The following is a 25,794-nucleotide window of genomic DNA, read 5'->3' as shown; positions in this document are numbered from 1 at the left end:
ATTTCAGACTGCAGAGGAGAGCATAGCTGCGTTCTGTTTCAGGTTTCAGTGTGAAGACCACACAAGTACAGTAGAAAAGGTTTTGGAGAGAGTCAAGGGACTTGGATCTAGTGCTGGCACCATTTGCATTCACCTCTTGATCTGGATTCTAGTTTTCAAAAGTACAAAACAGGTGTTGAGGACAAAGACTGGACTACATCACATGTAAAGTTCCCTTCACCTATAATCCTCTAGGATTCTGTCTCTTGGGCCAGTACTTCACAAAAAGCAGCTCATGATGGGTTAAAATTATTGAGTTTATACTGAAAAATGTATATTCCTGGATTTCCACCTGATTTTATTATGGGAGTCAGGATCCTGGGGGCAAAAGCAGGAAGTTAAGGTGAGGAATACATCAATATCGGTGACCTTCTCAGAGATCCACTACCCTGTACTGTAGAAGAAAGACTCTCAAGTAACAACGGAAACAGGAGAAGAAAAGGGGTAGATGGGAGGGAAGCTCATGCCTGCTCAGGTGAACTGTGAAGTGAACAACATGCAGAACGTGCTGGGCACTTAATCCATAAAGATTACTGACGATGCCAAGAAGAAATATTTATAGGTACTTTTTAACATTGTCTATAAAATAGGAGGTTGATTCAAACGTAAATTACCAACCACATCATTCTTTAACCTCTAAATCTTTCTCTAATGGCTTGAAAGGCAGCTTATTAAAGCTAAGTAAATGTTCACTACATACATACTTGTTAGTTTATAAACAGCTAGAGAGGTAGAAGAAGTTACTAAAAGTGACGGGTTTGCTAATAAAAATTTTAAGGAATTTTTAGTCTCAAGAAAAAGGCTAAGATATCATGGGGTGTGATTTTTCTTCCCTCATCTCAGCTCTGCCTTCTGGGTTGGCTCTACTCTCTGGATGAATCTTCCCATTTGTTAGCATGATGGCAGCCTAAAGTCCCACGATACATCACAATTCGTTAGCAGTCCTAAAGGGAAGACTATATGCCTCTATCTAGGCTCTTCCAGCAATTTGGGTGAAGCTCTCATTGGACTAGCTTGAGTCACATGACTGCCCCAGAGCCAATAACCATGGCATGAGAATTGGCATATGCTGATTGGCAGCTTATGTCACATGCTCACTGCTAGATCTGGGGAGCATACTCAAAACACATAGACTGAGAATAGAACAACATTGGTCTCCTCAAACAAAATTAGGGTGATGCTACTAGAAAAAGGAATATATGTTGTTTAGGCAAAATGTCCCTTGCAAAATCTTAAATTAGCAAATATCTTTTATGGGTTGAATATACATTTTTTTTAAAACTGTATGATAAATTATGCCCCCAACCCAGTTTATTTTATTTGTTTTTCTCTGTGTGGTATATGTTCTTTTTGTTATACATATGATCATGTACACACTTGTCACACACATAGTACCCTAAGGGTTATGGGAAATTAGATGACGAATAGCGGTGGAAAAAATGAACAAAGTTTTGATCATTGTTTAATATACTAAAAGAACAGCTCCACCTAAGAGTCTGCCTACTGCCAACGGTGACAAAGTAGTTGGAGATACTGCAAATGTGCTTCTGAGAACCTTCTGCAGCTGTTGCAGAAGTGAGACTGAAAGCCCAAGGAATGTAATCCCCAGGAAAACATTCTCTGTGGTTCTTTGGAATCCTGCAAAGAGAATTCTCATTACCCAACATAATGGTTAATACACAATGGGTACTCAATATATATTTATTGATGAATATTTATATGAAGAAATCTGTAAATGGTTTCATTTTTAGAACTGGATGTTAGTCATAAACAGCATTTCTACATTACTTAATTTGTGGACTCATTTTATGGAACAGGATGGCCACTTAGAAAAACATATTTTTTTGAAAATCGCATTAATTTTTGCCCTTCTTCATCATTTACAAAGGGATGAGCAAAATTTTGGAATTTAACAAAATGAATTCACCAGGAAATGGTAGAATATTTTTATTCAGAAATTGAATTTTATACAATTTCCAGATGCTAAAAAGTCTGGCACTGTTAACATTTCTTACAATGTAGGAGGGCAGGGATAATGAAAAGCAAAACTACTGTGACTTTAATTAGCTATTCATTATATAAGGAATTGGTTTAAAATTTGTTCAACAATCAAAATCTCCCGAGCCAGATATATGGAAACATAGAACTGAACTGAGAGAATTTTTAAAACATTTATTCATTCATTTATTTATTTTTATCCAACCCTGTGTCATAAGAATAATCAGCTTCATTTGACAGATGAGAAAACTATGTTACCTAATGGGTAAGTAATGTCTCAAATTCATACAGATTTTTCTAGTGCCTTATTTGTTCTTTCTTATTTATTTTGTTTATTTGTATTTTCCTGAAGAATTCTACAGAGACTTGTAATTATAGTCACATCTATGTGACACAGTTGAGATTCAAACTCTGACTTCAAATTCAGGTACTTTTATCCATACCCCTCGGCTTCCAAGTATGGTTCTTTATTTATGGAATAAGCCAGAAAAAAAACACCTAACTTTTAAGTTTAACTACTAACCACTTCAAGTCAACACACTTTAACTCTGTCTACTGTAAGTTAAAATGAAGAAATGGCATGTAGTGCAAAAATTCAGAGTATTGAAGTAGAAAAAAACGTGTGTTCCAATCCTTTGCCCATTTGGCAAAAAAAATTAAGAAAAATCACTTGAATTTTCTGAAATTTGCCTTTCTCTTTGTAACTTGGAGATAATTAATAATAGTAATAATAATAATAATAACAATAATATAAACCTTAATGTTTCTACCTCATAGTATTGGTTGGAGGAACAAAAGATATATATTACATTTATGTGCAAGCTGTAAAAAACTATAATGTGCCAAATTAAGTTATTTGCATATTTCAAGAACCTCTCTCTCTACCTACTCATGAAAAGAAAACATTCAAAAACTTAGTAGCATTAGTCCCAAAAGACCCAGTTCAAATAAACCATAGAATATGAAATGTTAATTATATTATAGAATTTATTTTATATTAAAGTAAATAACTTAAATTTATTTGATCTATGTTCATTATGGAATACAACTAAAGGACAGTATTTATATAACATATATGAGAGTATGTGAAGAATCAACAACTATTTATTGAGCATCTATTATGTGTTATACACTGTCTTGATATTGGGCTTGGTTACATAAGTAACATTCTCATTTTACAAAGGTAAATAAAATTCAACCTTCAACACCGATAAGATAGTAACTGGATAAATCAGACAAAGAAATGGTTAACTCATAATTTTTTCTTTTAGTTTTCAGATATATCAAGAGCTATATCTTATTCCTCAGAATTCTAGAAGGAGGAAACTGAACGCAATCAAATATCAAGTATCATCCCTAACCAGGGTGTCTCCAATTACATCAAAGTTTTAAAGGAGGAGCCATAAAGTATCTGAACTCTTCTTAAAATTATTAATATCTGCTCTTATTTTTAAAAAGAAGCCTGGGCCATGAGCTACTAAGCTATGAAATCAAACTAAAAATGACAGGTGTTCCAGTTATTTATTGGTGCATAACAAACTACCTCAACACTGAGTGGCATAAAGCAATCACCATCTTATTATGCTCACAAATGTTGTGTGCCAAGAATTCAGATGAGGCATGATGGGGATATCTTATCTCTGCCTCCTCATGTCTGGGGCCTCAAGCTGAGATCATTCAAATAGCTGGGAGATGGGGGGACTAGAACAACTGGGGGCTGGAATTATCCAGAGGCTCCCTCACTCATATGTTGGGGCCTAGGCTGAAATGACTTGAAGGCTTATCTTAGCCAGGATGTTGTCCAGGGAACCTACACGTGGCCTCAGCATGTGCCTTGGGCTTCCTCATAGCATGGCAGCTTCAAGGTAGCAGTAGCCAGACTTCTTACATGGAAGATCAGAGTTCTAAGAGTGTTCCCGTGAACACAGTGGAGGCCACATGACTTTTAATGACTCAGTATCAAAAGTCACGTTCTACTGTTTCTGCTGTACTCTGATGATCAAGTCATAAGCCCACCCAGATTCAAGAGTTAATACAGATCCACCTCTTGATGGGAGGCATGCCAAAGAATTCACAGCCATGTTTGAAATCTCCACAACACAGAATAAAGGATGGATAGGTTTGGTTTTTTTTTTTTAGAAGAAGCCCCAGGATTTAATTTTGCTTCTTAAATGGTTGCTGAATAACTTTTTTGTGCTAAATGTGGTGGAAGATATAAAATGGATAAGACATGTTCTATGTCCTACCTTCATGAAACTTAGAGTTTAATAACAGGAAGATAACTAGAAATTATTTTAATAACCTCTGACATCTGAGATCAATGAATATCTTTCTTCTGCCTAAACAGCTGAGAGCCAGCCCTTTGAAAGCTGACAGTTACTATGTGGTGGGAACTTTCATGGGTTACATCATGTAATCCTCACTAAAACAAATTCCATGATATACATACAATTATCTATTCCCTTTTCACAGTTGTGACTGAAGCTCTGAGAGGTCAAGTGCTTTGCCTAAGGTCACGCGGCCCATAGGAGGCAGAATTAGGGAGCAACTCCAGTTCCACTGATCCCAGTGTTTGATCTTCACCAAAACCATTTCACTCTCCTGGTCTTCGTCACATTCAGATGGTTAATGGGGATGGGCTTCCCCATATAGCGTCTTTCAGATTACCATATAATATTTCCACATAGCTTCAGCCCAAGATTTGTGGGGAGAACATGTCTTGACTTGCCACTGAGAGAAGATGACTGTGCAAGTCACCGGCAGCCTCCCCCAGAGACTCCATCACACACTTATCTCATCCTTAGTCACAAACCAGAATGCTTCTGATTTTAAGCAATGGAAACGTCAACTTAGGTGAACTTAAAAAAACATTCAGAAATTGAGAGAAAGGGCAAGTTTCAGGGAGACAGAATTCAGTGTTGTCATCAAGGATTCGAGCTCTTCCCATCTGATTTGCCATCGTGGTGTTAATTTAATCTTCAACTGAGAATCAAGCTGGCATTTCCAAGCTTTATGCAAGACATGATACTCAGAGAAAGGCGAGAGGTCATTTCCTCTTACCTTTCTTTTGTATGAGAGAAGAAACGTTCACCAGAAGTCCTCTTGCAGTTGTTCCTTCATGTCTCATTGTCAAGACTGGACCGTGTGCCCTTTCTGGAACTATTCGCAGACAAGGGGGGTATGACTAGGCCTAAACCTAGAAAGGAGAACTGAGGAGCGGATGCTGGGTGGGCAGTGACAGGCCCGCTACAGCCTTCTCTGCTCTGCTACAGTGGTTCCAACCCATACTGCCCATTACTGTTCTTTCTCGTCTCTATTTGCTTCATATAAAGGTAATTTCCTCATTTAATTCTCCTGATAAGCTATGGGGGTTGTGGTTTCTAAGATACTAAAGCTCATCTTAGACCGTGGTTTAAGTTGTTGGTCACTGGGATGAAAGGCTGGGTTTTGGAGAAGGTGGATATTATTTGTTTAGGAGAACCAGATAAGCCAGTGTAAATGTTTCTTAAAGTACTCCATAGAATAGAAATTATGAAAGTGTGTGTGTGTGTGTGCGTGTGTGTGTGTGTGAGTGTGTGTGTGTGTAGAAAAGAAGGTAGATGGAAGTAGAAAGAGGATTTCATAGTTTTAAAAAAAAGTCTGCAAATGTTACACACTTCCTGTCTTGCAGAGTCACAGTGTAAATCAGCATATTAAAAACCCTGAGAAATCTTACAGTAGAGCAATGCAGTGTTTGACCCAGCATTCCCAATCTCTTTTCAGACTGAAACACTTCTGAGCATTTCTATTAAAATCATGCAGGACACATATTGCAACGGTCATGTTTTGAGATACACTGATAATACCTTCTCTTGACTTATGGCATGAGAATTTAATATGCTTAAATTAATACCAGGGATGGGGACACTAAGAATATCATAGCTTTAAAATCTTACTGCCAACTTGTTTTTTTCTTATAGTTTAATTTGAATAATCCATATCCAAAATATAACTATGATATACATGCACACATACATATATCCATCTATCAGTCAAGCAATCTATTTATCTATCTACCTACCTACCTACATATCTATTGCTCCATCTATCTACTGAGAGAGCTTAGACTGAAGCCAACATAGGTAGAGGAGCAGATGTGGGGAAGGTGTTGATTTCCATTTGTGACATGCTGGGTTTTAGACATCTCTAGGATATGCAAGTGGAAAGCTGGAACAAATATTTGGACATAGATATGCAAACCTAGAATTTGGGGGATCTAGGTTTCAGTTCAAGAATGTTAGAGGGACACAAGAGGAGGCTGAGATCGCGTATGTGAACAGTTGAAGAGACGGGTGGCACGTTTTTCATTTAATAGAGGTCTCATAGGGCTTGGCGGGAAGGGCCAAGAAAGAAAAGAGAAGAGGGATGTTGGCCAGGAATAAGGGAAGGAGCAAGGGTACATGAGAGGACAGATGACCGAGGAGCTAACGCTTCTGGAGGTGGAGGTGACGACCCTACTATGTTTCTATCATCTAATTAATAGCTGCCATGCTTTTCACGTGCTGTTCCCCAGCATATAGCTATACTATGAGGTTGCTATTTCACCTCTCTCTTCCCGCTTTCCTTGTCTGGGTTCTCTCAGATGTGGTCCCCACATAGAAAACTACTGCCTCCACCAAGCCGAAATGTAAAGACAGCTGGTTAACCCAGTAACAAGAGATGACTCCTCGTCCCAAATCGTAACACCAACAAAACGCTAATTGTTACTGTGGGGGAAATGAAAACAAGAGAAGCTTCCTGCGCCAGAGAATACTTTGGATTACCTTTTGCTTATTATTATAGAGTACTGTTCTTTACAAAAGTACGAAGCTCTGGGCTGAAGGCCTTAAAACCTCTCATGAAGCTTTTTAATGGAGACCACGATTTCATATGCACCACAGCCCGGTTTCTGAAGGAAGCCTAGCAGTGCCAGAATCCGGAGCTGTTTTCCATTACTCAGTACACAGTGCTAGTCTCAGAGGTGCCTTGCAGAGTGAGGGGTGCCTCTGCAGGGGCGTTCTGGGGAGCCGATGGGAAAGGTGGCTGCAGAGGTATTCTGCTTCTGGGTGTCTTGGTGTCACTGTCACTCTCTGCCTAGTCCCAGCTAGGAAGCTGATTCTTTATCATTTTGTTTTTCTTGTCCAAAGACAGGAGTTAGCACTAGAGGCTGCAAAGTTTTCAGTCCCCAAACAAAGCTTATTTTAAGGATTTATCTTAGAAACAATTTTCTTCAGCTGTCATTGTTCTCTTCTGGACAATTTCAAATAAACGTAGCTGAGATTTTCTCATCCATTTTGGGAAATGGAAACATTTATCTACTAAAGCAAAAGTTCCAGAAAGTACAGTTTATCCCATAACTAAAATACTCCATCTTCTATAGGTCTTCTCCAATAAGCTCAGCCAGCCTTGATCTCTTCTCTTTCCAGATGACCCAGACCATCTACTCCTACATCTTCACTTCTCAAACTATTGTTCTTGGATCCTTGGCTTCAGAAACTCCCAGGGAGTGTGTCGTGAATGTGATCATCCTGAATGAGAATATAAACCTGCGGCGAGGCTTAGGCGCTTCTGACAAGCTCCCAAGTGATTCTTCTCACTAAAGATGAAGAATGATGATTGCACTGCATCAGTTTAGACAATGGGTGATCCTCAGGTTAGCCCTTTACATGCCTGTCAGCGGCAATGTTGCAGTCAGACAGGCAAGTCGTGTCCAGCACAAGAGCACCGGGTCAGAGGGAAGAAGGATGAAAGCAAGATGTGCACCCTGGCACAAGACTGTGCCCTCCAGAGGAAGAGGTGGCTCTTTCCTAATTTGCACAAATGTTCCTTGTGCTCACTAGTGGCTCACCAGAATATATCTTCTAGAAAGGGGCATCTTTTCTAATTTATACAAGGGCACTGTGTGGGCTGACAGTGTCCTATTGTAGGTCTAACTTATAAGGCCCATAGGACAAGAAATCGTCTCCCCTCCCATGGTACCCCATACCCCATTAAACCTCAGTATTTGTAGAATCGAATTGAAAATGTTAATAATATATTAATACTAGAGAAAGAAGGACGGTTTTATCACTCAAACAACAATAGTCTCCTTCATTTCTCTCCTCCCCTGAATTCTGCCAAATCAGCAGAATTTTCCATTGCAGACCGCAAATTGAACATACAGTCTGTGTGGGGGGCAAAATGAAACTCTTCTCTTCCTTCCTAGTGGAAATAAAACTCTTTGGCAGTAATTCTTGGATTGTTTTCTTTGGAAATTGCATTCATGTGATTTTTCAAGATGTTTCCCGGGCTTTGTTGAAATCTGATCCATTTAACAAGAAACACATAACTCAATTCATGTTAAAATTCTCAGGGTTACTTAAGAATAATTATGAGTTGTCCATGTGTGCTAGAAAAACAGTCCAGACTTCCTTAAGAATGGGAAGATTATTTGTCTCTCTGGGGTAACGTTTCTCCTGATTAACTATGGCCATTGCAAGAGTTTGCTTAAGAGCCCCAAGGTTTGCACTGGAAAGCAGAAGACAGGCTTCACCGTTTTCACCCTGAAGCCATTCTCAGAGGTGATTTATCATGTTCGAACCAAGGATCTCTATGAACTACAGAAGTGACAACAATGTCTCCCACACCTAAAGAGAGCAAGGCTTGGACCAAACTCTAAGATATAATCGTTGGGTTTGGTCTGAAATACAGGTTCCTGAGCTTCCTTTGTTATAATCTTTCCTTCACTTGTACCTTCTTTTTACTAAACGATCTAAGCCACAGCTAAATCAAATTAAGTCCCACAAATCTCCTTTGTACTCATACAACTTCCCAGCACAGACATGGCCACCCCTGAGTGTCCACGGACTTGAAGGCAGCAAAGGCGAGGACATGGAGGTGGGGAATCGCAGTGTGAAGACCCTCTGGCCTGTGAGCCTCAGTGCTGCTGTGACCTAGCAAAGCAGGGGACGCCTATCCTCTCGCCAGTGTTCACTGAGAAGGCGATCCCAGGTTGTCTTTTTCTTAGTTGAGCCTCTTCTGCTTCACTGCATGTAACTGGGGCCATCAGGAACACAGCATTATTTCCCTGCCAACTGCCATCTTTGCTTCTCCCGCTCCATGCACCAGCTCCCTCGATCTCAGGGCTATTCGGTTTAAATTTCCTCTGTTTACGAGACCCACCCAGACTTACTTTTTTTTTTTTTTTTTTTTTGAGCCCAATTTCAAATTCCTGAGGAAGGAAAGCTGATTGGCTCATCTTAGATCTGGTAACCTCTCCGGTCCAAGTATCAATGGCAAGGGACAGAGTCAAGCCGAACCAATGTGAATTCAAGGAAGTCATCCTTGTGCCCTTCTGGATGTGGGGAGGAACAGTCCAGAGAAAGCAAACTGGGTGGAAAATGTAGAAGGGATTCACTAGAATCCTTTCACCTATGATCCTATAAACGAGAGAGGGTATTAAGGTCATTTATCCCAAATACTCACCCATGGCAGGAATCAGTCCTGCAACACTGGTGAGTAACAATGACCCTTCGGCCCTGCTTGAATAGCACACCCCCCACCCCACCCCCCACCAATGATGGAGAGTTTACACCTCATGGGGCAGTCAATACTATTCAAATTTCTTTCTAAGATTGTAACAAAAATCCTTCCAGCAATGGCCACACATAGATACTGGTTCTAACTATTTAAGTGGGACACATCTCTAACTTGGGAGTGAAATATATATACTTTTTCTTTTTCTTTTTAATTAAAGAGGGAAGAGCATGGGCTCTGGTGATTCTGGACCACCAGTTTTTAAATAATTATTTACTAGCTGTGCAACCTCCAATGAGTTACTGAACCTCCATTTCCTCAACTGTAAAATGACCATGATGTCATGAGGATTCAATTTTTAAAAAATATAGAGAGCATTCAGCTTAGTTCCTGGCATAGATTTAAGGCTTCATTTCTTTTAAAAGAGCTTCCCTTATTTTATTTTAGCATTAATTCCTTATATAAATACAATGAAATCATATATTTTCTAAGCCTTAAATCATTCTTGAACTGATATTTATGAATTTGATCAAATAGCTTTTCCTCAAAGGGTCTTGTCCATGCCAATGGGTAAGGGTAACATGGCAGCGCCAGAGTGTTCTTTATCCACCGCCTGAAACCGGTTTCTGGTGAGGAAGCTGGAGAAACCTCCACAGGCTGAATGCCAGAGGAGTGGGTGCCATTCTATTTGTCATTCAAGTATAAAGCTGAAGGCTTCTTGCTCAAGAGATAACGATGGGGAGTTTGTAGAGAGCATTCTGGGTGCGTAGTCTACAGAACTGAAATTTATGACTTTCATAATCTTTGCAAGTAAGAGGTGCAGCCAGAGCTTAGGTATTCTGAGTACACTTTCAGCTCCCGAGTTTAGTGTAAGGCATGGAGAGAGAGGGAAGGGGAGCTGACATGTCCGGAACTAGCTGGGGTGCATTTGCTACACCTTCGCTCTGAGTTGCTGAGGAAAGCCACGAGGGTGTCAGGCTACCTAATCCATAGGTGGAGCATTACTCTTCAGACCACAAGTCTCTTCGAAGCAAGAAAGCAGTGACGTAACATCTGTCTAAAGACTATCCTTTCGTTTCCTCCTTCCTGTGAACTGCGTGGCCGATCTTTTGAGCAGCAGAGCAGAAGAGAACTGAATGGGCATCTTGATGCAGAGCCTCTTTCAGGTTCTGGAGTCACTGAGGGCTTGGGAATTGAGCCTGAGCCCCGTGTACCACCCTGGCCTCCATAATACTTCCTGGTTAGCCAGCACCCGGGTGCCAGACCTATCCTGAGACCCTGCTGCTGTCCAGTGATATGATATAAAAGGATCGAAAGAGAGGATGAAAGGATGTCACAGGTTCAAGTTGACCATTTACTGAACACAAGCTCTGTGTGAGGCACTTTCTTTAGTTCAACAAACATTTAAAAGCACCTACTATGTGCTCTATATGTGGCAGCAAGTGCCCAAGGGTACCAAGAATGTAGGGTGTCCCCAGATTCTACCTGGACTGAAGGGGGGTGGGGACTTGAAAAAGGTTCTCGGAAATGGTGATATTTCAGGTATACCTTAAACAATGACGTATATCCAAGAATAGGTAAATATGCAAAAAATGTCCAAGTGTAATACTGAGTGAAAAAATATATATATATAATTTAAATTTGACTATAAAAGCATAGACATGCATATAAATATAAGGCAGACACTGTTTAACCTTTTGTGTTTGGTATTCCACTTACACCTACCTGATAAATAGATACAATTATCTGCATTTTGTTAAGTAATTAGAAAAAAAAAAGAAGAGATATACCACAATGTTAATCTGGATGAAAAATTATTGGTAATATTTGTTTGTTTGCCTCCTTATACTTTGTTAAGGCTTCTAAGATATTAGAAAAAAGTAAACTTTTATTTAACTTTTAATAATAGACGCTTACATATATGGTCAATGGATTTTGGACAAGTGTGCCAAGATCGTTAAATGGGGAAAGGATATCATCTTTTCAGCAAAAGAAGTGGTGCTGGGAAAACTGGATATTCACATGCAAAAGACTGAAGTTGGACCCTTACTTCATAACATATATAAAAATTAATTTGAAATAGATCAAAGACCTAAAGAGTTAAAACTGTAAAATTCTTAAAGAAAGCATAGAGGAAAATCTTTATGACATTGGGTTTGGCAATGCTTTCTTGGATATAAAACCAAAAGTACAGACAACAAAAGAAAAATAGATAAATTAGGTTTCATCAAAATTAAAAATGTTTGTGCATCAAAGGACACTATCAAGACAGTGAAAGACAATCCATAGAACAGGAGAAAACTGCAAATCATATACCTGATAACAGATTAATATTTAAAATATGTAAAGAACTACAACTGAATAATAATAACAGAATAAACAACTCAATTCAAAACAGACAAAAGAATGTGGTATACACACACACACACACACACACACATACATACATACATACATACATGGACTATTATTTAGCCATTAAAAGGAATGAAATTCTGACACATGCTACGAAGTCGAGAAACCTTGAAAACATTATGATAAGTAACATAAACCAGACACAAAAGGACAAATGTTATATGATCCCACTTATATGAGGTGCTTAAAATAGGCAGATTAATAGAGATGGAAAGTATAATAGAAGTTACCAGAGACTGGGGGAAAGGGTAAACTGAAGTGATTGTTCAATGGGTACAGAGTTTACATTCAGGATAATGAAAAAATTCTGGAAATATCAGTGATGGCTACAAAAAAAAAAAAGATAATTCCAGAGGAAGAGAAAGGCAATCCAGACATGGGAGACAGAATGTACAAAGGCACAGAAGGGTGGAAGCCCCATGTCTGAGGAGTCTAGTGAAGCTGCATCATTGTTGTATTGTGAAGAGAGGCTGGGATCTAGGCCCAGTTTAGAAGAGCCTTGAACACACATTAAAAAGAAACAGCTTGAAAATGTACAGTGCCTGCCTTTACATGCCATTCTTTCTCAGGGTTCTCCAGAGAAAGAAAACCAATAGGATGTGTGTGTATAATTATATGTATTATATATAGATAGCTATTAATATAGAGAATTGACTCACATGATTATGGGGGAGGGCAAGTCCCAAGATCTGTAGGATGAGTCTGTAAGCCGGAGGCCCAGGAAAGTCATGTGACCAGAAAGCAAGGAACCACAACACTTGTAAATAGCCCTAAAGACAGACACATATGTTAATAAATCTATCACCCAGCAAGGAAAAGATCTCCAAGCAGAGCTAGTGATCTTAGTGGGGGGAAAAAAAATGGTCAGAGCTACAGAGATTACTAGAAACCTGACCAATGAAAGATCTTAAGCAACATCCAGGAACCACTTCAGAACCGGCACCATGTCTTTCCTTCTTGTTTCTACATCACTTACAACAAAAAAGAATGAGAAACAAAGGATGTGAAGGATCTATACACTGAAAATTACAAGACATTATTAAAAGAAATTGAAGAAGACACAAAGAAAGGTATTCTGTGTTCATGAATTGGAAGAATCAACATAGTTAAAATGGTCATGTTACTTAAAGCCATATACAGATTTAATGCAATCCCCATCAAAATACCAATCACATTTCTTAAAGAACTAGAACAAAAAAATCACCAGATTTGTATGGAACCATAAAAGGCCCAGAATAGCAAAAGCAATCTTGAGAAACAAAGAATAAGGCCAAAGGTATCACAGTCCTTGAGTTCAAATTATACTACAAAGCAACAATAATCAAAACAGCATAGTATTGGGAGAAAGACACAAAGACCAATGAACAGAATTGAGATCCCAGAAATAAACCAACATATATTTGGGCAAATAATTTTCAACAAAGGAGCCAAAATCATACAATGAAGAAAAGAAAGCTTCTTCATTAAATAGTGCTGGAAAAATTAGAAAGCCATATGTAAAATAATGAAATTAGACTGTTGTCACCATACACTAAAATTAACTCAAAATGGATCAAAGATCTAAATATAAGACCTGAAATGATAAATTGCATAGAAGAAAACACAGATAAGAAACTCATGGATCTTGGTCTTAGAGAGGATTTTATGAATTTGACCTCAAAGGCAAGGGAAGAAAAGGCAAAAATAAATGAATGGGACTATATCAAACTAAAAAGTTTCTGCACAGCAAAAGAAACCATCAACAAAACAAACAGGCAACCAGCTAAATGGGAGAAGATATTTGCAAACAATGTATACAATAAGGGGTTAATATCCAAAATATGTAAAGAATTCATACAACTCAACAAAGAAAAAACAAACTGCAATTAAAAAATGGGCAGAGGACCTGAACAGACACTTCTCCCAAGACAGACAATGGCCAACAGACATATAAAAAGATGCTCTGCTTTACTAGTTATTAGGGAAATGCAAATCAAAACCACAATGAGATACCACCTCACACCTGTTAGAATGGCTATTATCAACAAGACAAGTAATAACAAGTGCTGGAGAGGTTGTGGGGGAAAAGGAACCTTCATACACTACTGGTGGGAATGGAAACAGGTACAGCCACTATGGAAAACAGTATGGAGGCTCCTCAAAAAATTAAAATAGAACTACCATATGACCCAGCAATCCCTCTTCTGGGTATTTACCCCCAAAATGTGAAAACATTTATCTGTAAAGATATATGCATCCAGATGTTCACTGCACCATTATTCACAGTGGCCAAGACAGGGAAACAACCAAAGCATCCTTTGATAGATGATTGGATAAAGAAGATGTTGTACATATGTACATGGAATACGTTTGTGGCAAAATGGATGGATCTCGAGATAATCATACTCAGTGAAAAAAGTCAGAAAAATTGAGAAGCATATGATTTCACTCATATGTGGGATATAAAAGCGAAAGCAACAAGTGAAGAAGACAATCAAAAACTCATAGACACGGACGACAGTTTAGTGGTTACCAGAGGGAGAAGAGGGAGGAGGGAGATAGAAAAGGGCAACAGGGTCCAATATATGGTGATATAAGGAGATTTGACTTTGGGTGGTGAACATAATGCAATACACAGATGATGTATTATTGAATTGTACACTTGAAATCTATATAATCTTATTAATGAATGCCACCCCCAATAAATTCAATTAAAACAAAAGAAAACAAAAAAAATAGAAACCACAGCCATAACCATGGCTCTTCCTTGCCAGAATTGTGCCTGCGTGGCTGTAAATTAGTAGCATTCTAGGGTGGCCAGCCATCTTGGTTTGCCTGGAACTGTGTGATTTTCCAGAACAAGGACTTTGGTACTAAAACAGGAACATTTCTGGGCAAACAAAGATGGTTGGTATCCAGCATACAGCCCTCATATGTATTTTATTTTGTCATTTAGAGTTTTGCTTCTTTCGAAATTTGAGGTTAGGATAATTTAGAGATCAGATATACGCTTCTTTTAACAATTCAGAAGATTTGGTCACTCTGGGACCTGTATTCCCTCAGGGCCAAGTGGTGGCAGCTGGCCACTAAGACAGGCATGTGCCCTTCACATCTTCACAGCCCCCATCCGGCAGCTTTTGGTCACTTACATTACTGCCTGGACCCTAAGGCACGAGGCTGCACATTAAAAATACTTGAGTGGCCTGTACAATCCCAATACTTGGGCTCACCCAGAACAACTACATAAGCATCTCTGGGGGTGCGACCTCGGCATTTACACACTATATATATTTTATCGTGGTAAAATATAAATAATGTAAAATTCACTATTTTAACCATCTTAAGTATAAAATTCAGTGACATTAAGTACCTTCGCACTGTTGTGCAACCATCATCACAATCCATCTGCAGAATTATTTTTTATCTTTCCAAATATGAACACTCCATAAACGCTACCCAAACAATAACTCTCTATTCTCTACTCCCCCAGCCTCTGGTACCCACTGTTCTACTTTCTGTCTGTATGGATTTGCCTATTCTAGGTACCTTATAAAAATGGAATCATCCAATACTTGTCCTTTTGTGTCCGGCTTGCTTCACTGAGCATAATGTCTTCAAGGTTCACCCATGTTGTAGCATATGTCAGAATTTCCTTCCTTTTTAAGGCTGAATAATATTCTATTGTACACAGTTTGTTTATCCATCCATCCACTGATGGGCACTTGGGTTGTTTTCACATCTGGGCTATTGTGAATAATGTAGCTATAGATATGGCTGTACACGTACCTGTCAAGTCCCTGCTTTCAATTATTTTGGGTAAATAACTAAGAATGGAATTGCTGGATCACATAGTAATTATTTGTCTAATAGTATCCATATTTTTACATCCCCTTCAGCCCCAGGTGATGTGAACTCCTGTGTTATAGCTTGTAACCTCTGAAGAACCTGTATCTTCTCATTGGTGGTGGCAAGGAGCAAGTGGGCAGCTTAGTTAATTTAGCCACAAAACAGGAGCTTAAACACAGTTTTGAGAGTGAAGAGAAAGTCTTTCTACCTTCTCCCTCCAGCCTCTGAAAACAAATCTTTGCAGCCCTTAATTACACATTTCTATCAGCTTTCCAAGAAAGCTATCTTCAAAGAATATTTCAAATTTCATTATATATACAGCTTTAAAATATTAATTCAACCTGTAGAATTTTATAAAAATGTACTGGATTGGAAAATGACACAAACATAATATCTCTGGTTTCTTTTTACAATATCATACAACTAAAATGACACATTTTAGAGTAGCACTGTTATTAAAATGCAGTCTTGCGCTAGTATAAGTGTCACTTATATTTAAAAGGAAAGTAATTTTACATGATTTGCTCTCTTATTTTTTGTCCTCGTGATACAAGGAGATCCATGGACTCAGTGACTTCATCAGATGATCTTGTTTCTTCTACCATACTACTTTAAAGGAAGATTGGAAGCTTTTAAAATCCTTCTTCCCAGGGGAAATTATAAAATGTCAAAATGGTCAAATCAGCCACTTGGACTAGCCTGGGAATGAAGACTTAATTTGGTCATGGGAATAGAAGAAGAATATTTCCTTGAAGTTCTTTCATCCTCCTGGTCTTTCTCCTCTGCAAACATTCCATTAAACTGTATCATTGTCCAAAATGGAACACTCACAACTGAACTCAATATAGCAGGGCAATCATTTAGGGCTCTTAGTATTCCAAGTGGTAGGAAACCCAACTTAAGTGACTTGCACACTGAAGAGTGGTTATGAGTTCATGTAATCCAAAAGAAATAGGGTGGGCTTCAGGTGAAGCTTGATCCAGTTCAGAAAACGTCACTGTTTTAAATCCCCTTCTGTCTCTCTGTCCTATCATCCAGTGTTAGTTTGATCCTCAGGCGACTGTCCAGCAGGCCTGGACTCCCCAGTTATGCTACCAAAACTTCTCTGCGCTTCTCTGTCTCCCATCCTTACATCGTGTGAGTGTTTGCTCTAGCAAAGCTAATAAGGGCCCCTCCCAGAAGCTAGGAGAGACACCGCTATTCCACCCAATTCCTGTGGCTGAGAATGGCAAAGGGTGTTTTCTCTTCGGACATTCAGCACTCTGCTTCCAGGAAAAGGGAGGAAGCCATTCTGAACAGCAGACGAGCGTCCGCTATTCCAGGTGTGTTCTGACCGATGCAGAGGGCAGTGTGACTCTTGTTATCCTTGCTCTAGTGCAGTGCTGTCTACCAGAACTTTACGCAATGATGGAAACGTTCTCCATCAACGCTGTCTAAGACAGCAGCCACCTAAGCTCATGTGACTTCAACACTCGAAATGTGGCTACTGTGACTGAGGCACTGGGTTTCTGGTATTATTTAAATTAAACTTAATTTAATTTAAATAGCTACAAGTGGCTACGGGCTGCCATATTGTACAGTGCAGTTTGAGAAATTTAAATTTCCATTGTAGCAATTGAAGATCACATTTGTTTTTTTGGCAGGCACATAATATTATTTATAGTACATAATGGAGCTTATTATCAACAAAATTCCATAACTCTTTTTTTCTATTTATGAGGCCACTGAGTCATGTCTTTGTCATTCTGTACATTTGCAATTAATTATTTAGACTTAAATGCAAGATTTTACATTTATTCCAAATTGAATTATTGGAGCATCCCCATCCTTCAATAAATTTTTTAATCTGATTTTTTTAATCCAAAATATTACTTCTTGATCTATCAACCTTTTGTTGGTCTCAGTTGTGAAGGGGACTATCCTACAGCAGAGCTTTTCTAATTTTTTTAATTGGGATTATGAATAGCTTTTAAGAATCCATAACACTTTCATAATTACATGCAGATTTTTGTGTGCTTTTGCTTATATTCTTTTTTTTTTTTTAAAGGAAAGATCCCAATGCAGTCATTAAATTTTCAAAGGTTAAAATCAATAATAAATAATTTGCATCTTTGCACAAATTATTAAACCAAGGCAGAAACCCATGGCCTGCTGTTAAAAATGGCCCTCCAGATTAATACTGGCATTTGCCGCAGGCTGTGGCTCTGGTCCCTTAGACCAAAAAGATAGTGAGTTTTTTTGGTTTTTTTTTTCTTAAAGCTTTAGTTACCTTGCTCTGTGCCAAACTTGCTGCCTACATAGGGCAAAGGCACACAAATCAGAAACTTTCTTTAAGTTTTGACTTCTTTCCAAAGTCTGCCAACGTTGTACTCTCTCTAGAGCCCTAGAGAAAGTGTTTTTGTATTTTGTCCACAGTTTATAATTGTTATGTGTGAAGTCATTCTCATATCTCATTACGTATTATTCATTATTATCTCATTAAATAAGTCTCATTACCTCATTCCCATATATACAGCATTTGCTTAACCAGAACTACAATATTGAACATTTAGAATTTTAACAACTTTTTCACAAGTGTCACCATCGCTGCAATGAACATCCCTATTTATGCCTCTTTAAGCACATGTCTAAGTAGAAAATGAGAAGTGGAGTGTGGGTTATAAGAGCGTGTACATTAAGACTGTAATACATGGTGGCTTCAAGTCTGGAAACAATAATATTATTTTATCATGAATTATATCATCATATCAATAAAGCATTTGATACGTACTAATACACATAATAAAAGTCCAAAATTTATCACATGTACAAGATATACCAAAATGTCTTCAGGCAGGGTAGCCACTCTGTAGATACCAACAAAATGCTTTCCAAAATGCCTGTGAGAGCTGAATATTCTACTGTGGCATAAGTAACAAGGGGAGTTTTGAATTTTCTTTCTCTGGAAGATTTGAAGAAGAAGCATTTCTATCTATCTATCTGTGGCAGCTTAAAGACGGCCATCAAAAGCCACGTGTTCAAAGCAACGAGGGGAAGATGGGCAATGCCGAGCACTGTGTTATCTGTGGTGTTCTAGCTCTCGTCTGAAAACAGGGCTCAGAACCATGGCCTGGCATCTCCTCAGCTTTGCCTTGTCTCATGCTGTGAAGCCATTGGGGAGATAGTATATGTGCAAAATCCTGGAGCAAGAAAGTTCGCAAAAATGAGCACTACCAGGGCAGGGCGCTGAAAAGCAGCCTGGTCTCAACTGTCCACCCCCTAATGCATGCCAGTCTCCCTCTCAACAAACAGTAGACTTCCCAAAGAGCAAACATTAAGGATTATTAAACCTTCATTTCTTAATTTCCATTTTGATTCAAAAATCACAGGAGGCTATGATCTTACTTTGTGATTCCTTTTTTTTTTTTTAATTCATGCAGCTGAAATACAAAATCTGACATTTATAAGCTGGTAAAGGTAGGGCTTTCTTTTACATGATGGTGTTTTACTTTACAAAGAGCAAATAGATCATGATGTAACCTGTGTGGAAATGTTTATAAAGGAGTTCTGAGAATTCTGGAAAATTCCCCTTATTGTGTAATGGGTTGAAATCTCACTATCACGTCTTAGAGATTCTATGCTGGCATCACTCATGGTGGCAGGAGGAAATTAACTAAACATGAGAAAAGGTTTGGTGCTTCCATTTCATGTTCAGCAAAGTTGTTTTTTTCTTAGTGACTTCTAAGAACATGACAAAGATCTGTTGGTATCAGGCTTTTTCATATTGTTTTCATCAGGTGTTTATTCATGAAATATTTAGTAAACAACCACGTTGTGCCAACTAGACCCTGTGGGGAATACAAACGTGAAATATTCTTGGATAGGCTTAGCGCAGGGTTCCACTTAAATGCTTTGCCCAGGCTGGGTTCAGATGCCAGGCTCTTTATGTAGATCAAAGTGATGGTATTGATATTTTTATAAGAAATACAGTTTCTAGCTTTATGGAGTTACAGTCCAGTAGGGAATAGAAATGTTAAGTAAAAAATTACAAGTGTGTGAATTTACAGTGACGTGACAGTTCTAACCTTGCTTTAGAACTCAAAACCAGCGGGATTCTTGTCCCTCCCTCTCCATCAGACAGCCAACAGCCAATAAGAATGAGCACCTTGCTTTTCATTTCCCCCTTTCATGTCATTCTTTTTCCTACCTTAGTTCATTCTCCTTTCCATGTAATATTTATTTATGAAGTGCCTTCTATGGCCCCAGAACTGTGTTTGAGCTGAAAATGTCAGTGTCAACAAGACACATAGTGAGATGGAAACGATGTCCACTGATGCCCATCTCAAAGCGCCTGATACTCCGAAGGAGGATTTCTCTGCACAGCACATGCGTGGTGATCATGCAGTTTCCTGCTCTGATCAGAGACCCAAGAACGCCCAGCACCATAAAAAAAAATAGCGGCTTTCCATGGCAAACAATTTACTGAGACTTGAGGATGGCTGGACAGTGTTTCCCACGAAATGAAGGCTGGCCAAATGGCCACAGTTTACTGAAGCTCTCCATACATTGCTTAAGACTAGAATTCACAGTCAGCTGCCTGGGGTGGCTTTCACTCCATCTTTCCTTCCAAGAACCACAGAGACGAAGTAAATGAGCCACAGAAATAGGGATTTCTTCCAGGCTGGAGATATTACAATCCTTCTCTGAATATAAGAGTTGGCTTAAAAAGGCAGCATTCACTATTGAGGGGATAACTCCGAAGAGGTCTTGTGGTTATAATGGTTTTATGATTATTTTGGATCTCTGTAAAGACTCCTGTGTTTGGGTAACTGATTCCACACTGGAGAGATCACACAAACATTCCTTAACATTAGTCTGTGGCTTTGTTAGACAGAATTAAAAGAGCTCTGTGTCTGTTCCAATCCCCAGTCATACCCCAAATCTGTCATTCACATGACTGTGGATCCTTTCAGAATTAGACTCTGGGTCTTCTGTAATGTTAAAAAAAATCACATATGCAAAAACAGTCTGGGGGAAGTCTACACTGTATGTGGAAAATAGAAGATATTCAAGTCAGATTGCTATCCTCCAAAAACCTCTATGTGAGGAAGCGATATTTGTAAGTTTAAATCCACACATGCATGCATGCATACATACATATGTATCTACATACATACACACACAAACAGAGGAACAGGTTGGAAAAATACCTGCCTCTATTCTTCTACAATCAATCAATTAATCAGAAAATAGTGCCTAAGAAATTTTCCTTTGGGGGAAGTCTACCCTATATGTTGAAAATAAAAAATGTTTGAGTTAGGTAACAGTCTTCCAAAAGCCTTTAGTTGAAGAGATGAGATTGGTTAATTAAAATGCATCCCCCATCCATCCATGCACACACACACGCACACGGGCACACACGCGTACACACAAACACATACAAAGAAACAAACAGTTTGGAAAAAATATCAAGGATGATAAAGGAATACATTCAACAGATACTTATGTATTCGTTTATTTCCTAGGCACATTTTAGTGTCAATATAGAGCTTTTATTGTAGTGACAGAGACATAATAAAGAAGTAAATATATCATTTCAGATAATGGAGAGTTCCACGATGATGAAAAAATAAAGCAGGGTAAAAAAGAATTAGGGAAGAAGTGTAATATTTATGTAGAGGGCACTCAGGAGAAAGGCGATGTTTGATATTAGACCATGTGAAAACATGTATGAGAAGCAGCCACAAATCTAGATCATGCAGGACCCTGAAAATGATAGAGAAGACTTGGACTTTTCTGCTAAGTGAAAGAGATGGAAGAGACATTTGAAGGACCTTGAGCTGAGAACTGGGTGATCTAAGGGGTGCCTCCTGTGTTAAGAATAGACTGCAAGGGACAAGGGCTGAAGCGGAAGACCAGCTAAAAGCCTAATGATGGTGAGCATTGATTGCTTGGACCTGTGGTGGCAGCAGGGGTGATAAGCAGCAGATGAATAATAGAAATATTTGAAAGGTAGAATTAACAGAATTGCTGATACATCAGAAGTGAGGTGTGAAAGAAGGAAAGGAATCAAGGATGACACCAAGGTTCCTGGCCTGAGCAGTTAGAAATGTTGCTAGGTGATTTAGTTACAAAAAGGTAATTCATCATTAGGCAAGACCATAGTTCCTACTAGAATGGCTAAAATTTCTAAGACTGACAACATGAAATATTTGTGAAGATGTAAAGCAACCAGAACGCTCATGCATTGCTGATGTGAGTAAAAAATGGTATGTAACCACTTTGGAAATCTGTCACTACTGCCTCATAAAGTTAAACTTATACCTACTTACAACCAGGCAATCTAATTGTAGCTATATAACCAAGAGAAATGAAAACACAACATCAATAAGACATACATAAGAATGATCATAGTAGCTTTACTCATAATCGTCCTAGAATGGAGACAATCCAGACTTCCTTCAAGAGGAGAATGGAAAAAATTTATCCATTATACAATTATAAAATGGAGTACTACACAGCAATGTAAAGGCACGAACCACTGTTACACACAGCAACATGGATAAATGTCCAAAATATTTCTCTGAGCAAAAGAATTCATGTGGATTGGTTCCATTTAAATGAAGCTCTAGAGCAGGCAAAGGTAATCTATGGTGCTAACTCACAGAGTATGTGCTTCTGGGGAGGTGGGACGGTAGGGAGGTTTAGCTTGGATGAAGAACAGTGCAGCTCTTTGAAGTGAAGCAGACAGTTTACATCATCCCACGGGTAGGGCTTACATCAGCGAAGGCATTTCTTAAAACTGATCAAACTACATGATGAGTGCACACTTCATGTATATTCTTATATGATTATTATGTCTCAAAAAAATGTTTATATAAAAGGGAAATTTTTAAAAAAATAGTAAAGTATTTTTAAATAAAAATACAAAGACCTAGAATATGTGCCACCTATGTATAAAATCTATTTCTATCGATACAAATATATATATATATATATATATGTGCAATTAAAAGCAGTATTTTTACATTGAAAGAATATGACTTAGTAGCTTTTCCTGTCTGACTAATCCCTAACAATAACTAACGGTAGCATTATCTTGTTTAAATTTTAGGACAGCCTTTGCAAAGCGGCTTTTTTTACTTGCCCCATTTAATACACAAAGCAACTGAGTATCAGTGACTTGCCCAAGGATGTATCACTGTTGAGCAGTAGAGTTGGAACTTGGACCCACGACCTTACTACTCCAGAATCTGCACCTTTAACTTCTGCATTCTATTTCTCTCCACAGCAAGGCCACATGCGCTCTCTAAGGAATCCTCGAGTCTCTCTAAGGCCTCAGACAATGTCTCCAGGCACTGTCCCTGTCCTTCATCCTTGCTTTCTTCTGGGGCTTCCAGTTTCTATCTTATCACCTCATACTTGGGGTTCCAGCCCTCCCACCCAGCTCCTTCAAAATGATGCTTCATTTAGCATATCTGCTTGGCTTCTGTCTTCTATTTTATGTTTAGACATTGTCTTTTAGCTCCATCTTCGCTGAACACTCTTAAGCCCTCAGGTAAGTCCTGCTCCACCATCGCAAAACACCCGGGCTCTCAGAATCCTCGCCTCAGTCTAGAACCCTGGGCCCCAGTTTATCAGGAAGGGACTATGGGTAATTTCTCTCATTTTGAAACTGAAAGCTGTTCCCGTACAATGTGGAAATGCTGAAAAAGTCTCCTTGCTGAATTCATTTGATGAAATTTGATGTCTACTTCTTCTTCTACCAAGAAACTCTTAAGTTGTTTTCAAACTGTAGAATAAAGACAATTTTACTATTAATTAATACAAAATTCAAATGTATTGGATCTTAGGAAAATCGGTCCTTATCCACGGAAGTTCTAAAAGTCTGACTTGCAGATTCTGAGAATTCAACCGCTTTATGTTTTCCGAAATTCAAAAATGATTCTAAAAGCTAAGGCTAGATCTGGCAAGAAGGCAAGAGAAATAAGTAATAGGTTAGAATGTAAAACAAACAACCTTTCAGCAAGCTCTGCCTTTTAACCCTGGGAAATACTCTGATGCCTTGGAGAACACAGGTCAATGTATCAGTCTTTCACTTTATTAAATTATTAGTATTAAAAAATAACTCTGAGCAAGCAACAAAACACAGCACAGTGCTTTCTACAAATAAAATTTAATTTGCTATCTCAAGAGCTGCTGGCTTTTATCGCCAAAGATTGGAACATGGAATTTTCAGGGAGAAAGTTTTTTTTTTTTTTTTTTTTTTTTTTTATCTAGTTTAGAGGAAACATGGCCAACATTAGTTCCAAATATTTTATTTCAAACATAAAGCACAGAACCAATACTAATAAACAACAGGCTCTTATGCCAACATTGGTGCATGTTTTTGTTATTGCATTATATTCCATGAGAGTTATTGTGCATAATTAAATAGGAAAAAAAAACACAAAACCTTGAACTTGGAATTATAAAACCGTCACCACAAACCAACAATTTCACTTGATGTGTATTAAGTCATTAAATTTATTATTAAGAAAAAAAGAGGAGGGAAAAAAATCTTTTCCTTGTAAATCATTAAAAATGCATGAGGGTTGAAAGCAGAGCAAACAGCTCATACGTTTGCTTAGGAAACCACCGCAGAAGAAGAAGACACTGCAATTCAGAGCAGAAAATGAGGTTTTCTTCAAATCAGAGTGGCCTGTTATCAAAATGACTACCACGCGGGCTGTCGGGAAGGGATAGCTTATAAATTCTAAGAATGTAAATGTTGGTCCCAGTGTCCTGGATAAGAGTGTTTGGAGGGCGGAGGCTGGCTAAGGAGTCTCATAGTTGAACAATTCAGGAGAATGGGCCTCCCTGGGATCCGTGAAAGGCAAGAAGACCCAGAGAACACATGCTGAGTTAAGACCTGGCTTCCGGACAACGGGCAACCCAGTGTGCACCACACTCACACCGATAACCCAGACAATGGTTTAGCAGCCAGTTATTTAGGCACCAGAAATTACGTGAGTTTGTTCATTCTGGAGGGTTACCACAGCTCGTGTCACAATCTGGCCTGTGTCAGCATGGTAAGTTTGCTTTGAAAAGCTTCTTAATGTGCTATAACTGTGAGGTATTGATGAAACAGGCAGGAGTAGAGAGGATGGGATCAAAGTTGCCAGAAACAGATACCCAGTCAAACTGGCTTAGATAAAAGTGTCTTTACTGAAGGGAAATTCAAGGTATTCCAAAGACAGGAAACCAAATTCAGTGTGAACACTGAGGAACCTATATTAGAAAGTGAGGCATGGAAACTCCTTCTTCTGCCTCTCCTGGAGTCACACATGAGCCTTTTGGGAGACGGAGCTATAAGTGAGCAGAGTACATCACTACTTTCTCATCTATTTTCTCTGATGTTCACTAGACATCTGCTCTGTTTTTCTTAATCCATCCTATCTCTTTCCATTTTATTGATGGCTTTGCTGTCTCTTACTCATTTAGGTTTACAGCACTGATGCCGTGGCCCAGTGCTGGCCTCAACTTTACATGACCTCCCGTATAACTGACCACCTCTTTCTCTTTTTACCCCCTGACCCAAATAGATTTATTCTTGGTACAGAATAATTGGTCAATTTCCCAATCACTAAGATGGGAACAGATTCTTTGACGAGACGATGAAGACACAGCAAACAAATGCACTAGAACATCCACAATCATAAACTGTATGATTAGTCCTCGAATGGTCAGAAATTGAACCCAGAGAAAATATATATTCTACCACAGGGCTGTGTATGTATATTGCTTAAATAACTGCTATAGTTCTGCAATTCTAAAATAAATACATTTTCACATTTTAGCATTTTTCAAATTGAGACGTCGATTGCAATCGACCTGTACATTTAATGCAGTAGTTTTCTTCTCTTCCACATAATAGCTGCTATTAAATTGATGATACATCATAAGTTCAAGTTTCTCTGAGAATTAAGGAAACATGGAAAGCATGAATCTACAGGCTCATAGTTT

At 38.6% G+C, this 25,794-nt stretch overlaps 1 long non-coding RNA gene across 1 annotated transcript in view; it reads right to left on the bottom strand.

Moving 5' to 3' along the window:
• Positions 1-25,794, bottom strand: part of LOC120614019 (uncharacterized) — a 185,952-nt gene that overhangs the window by 39,280 nt on the left and 120,878 nt on the right. The window lies entirely within an intron of this gene.

Source organism: Pteropus medius, unplaced genomic scaffold (assembly GCF_902729225.1).
Source record: "Pteropus medius unplaced genomic scaffold, Ma_sr-lr_union100, whole genome shotgun sequence".
Taxonomy (NCBI): domain Eukaryota; kingdom Metazoa; phylum Chordata; class Mammalia; order Chiroptera; family Pteropodidae; genus Pteropus; species Pteropus medius.
Note: the sequence above shows the minus strand (reverse complement) of the source record. Positions and strands in the feature narration are given on the sequence as shown.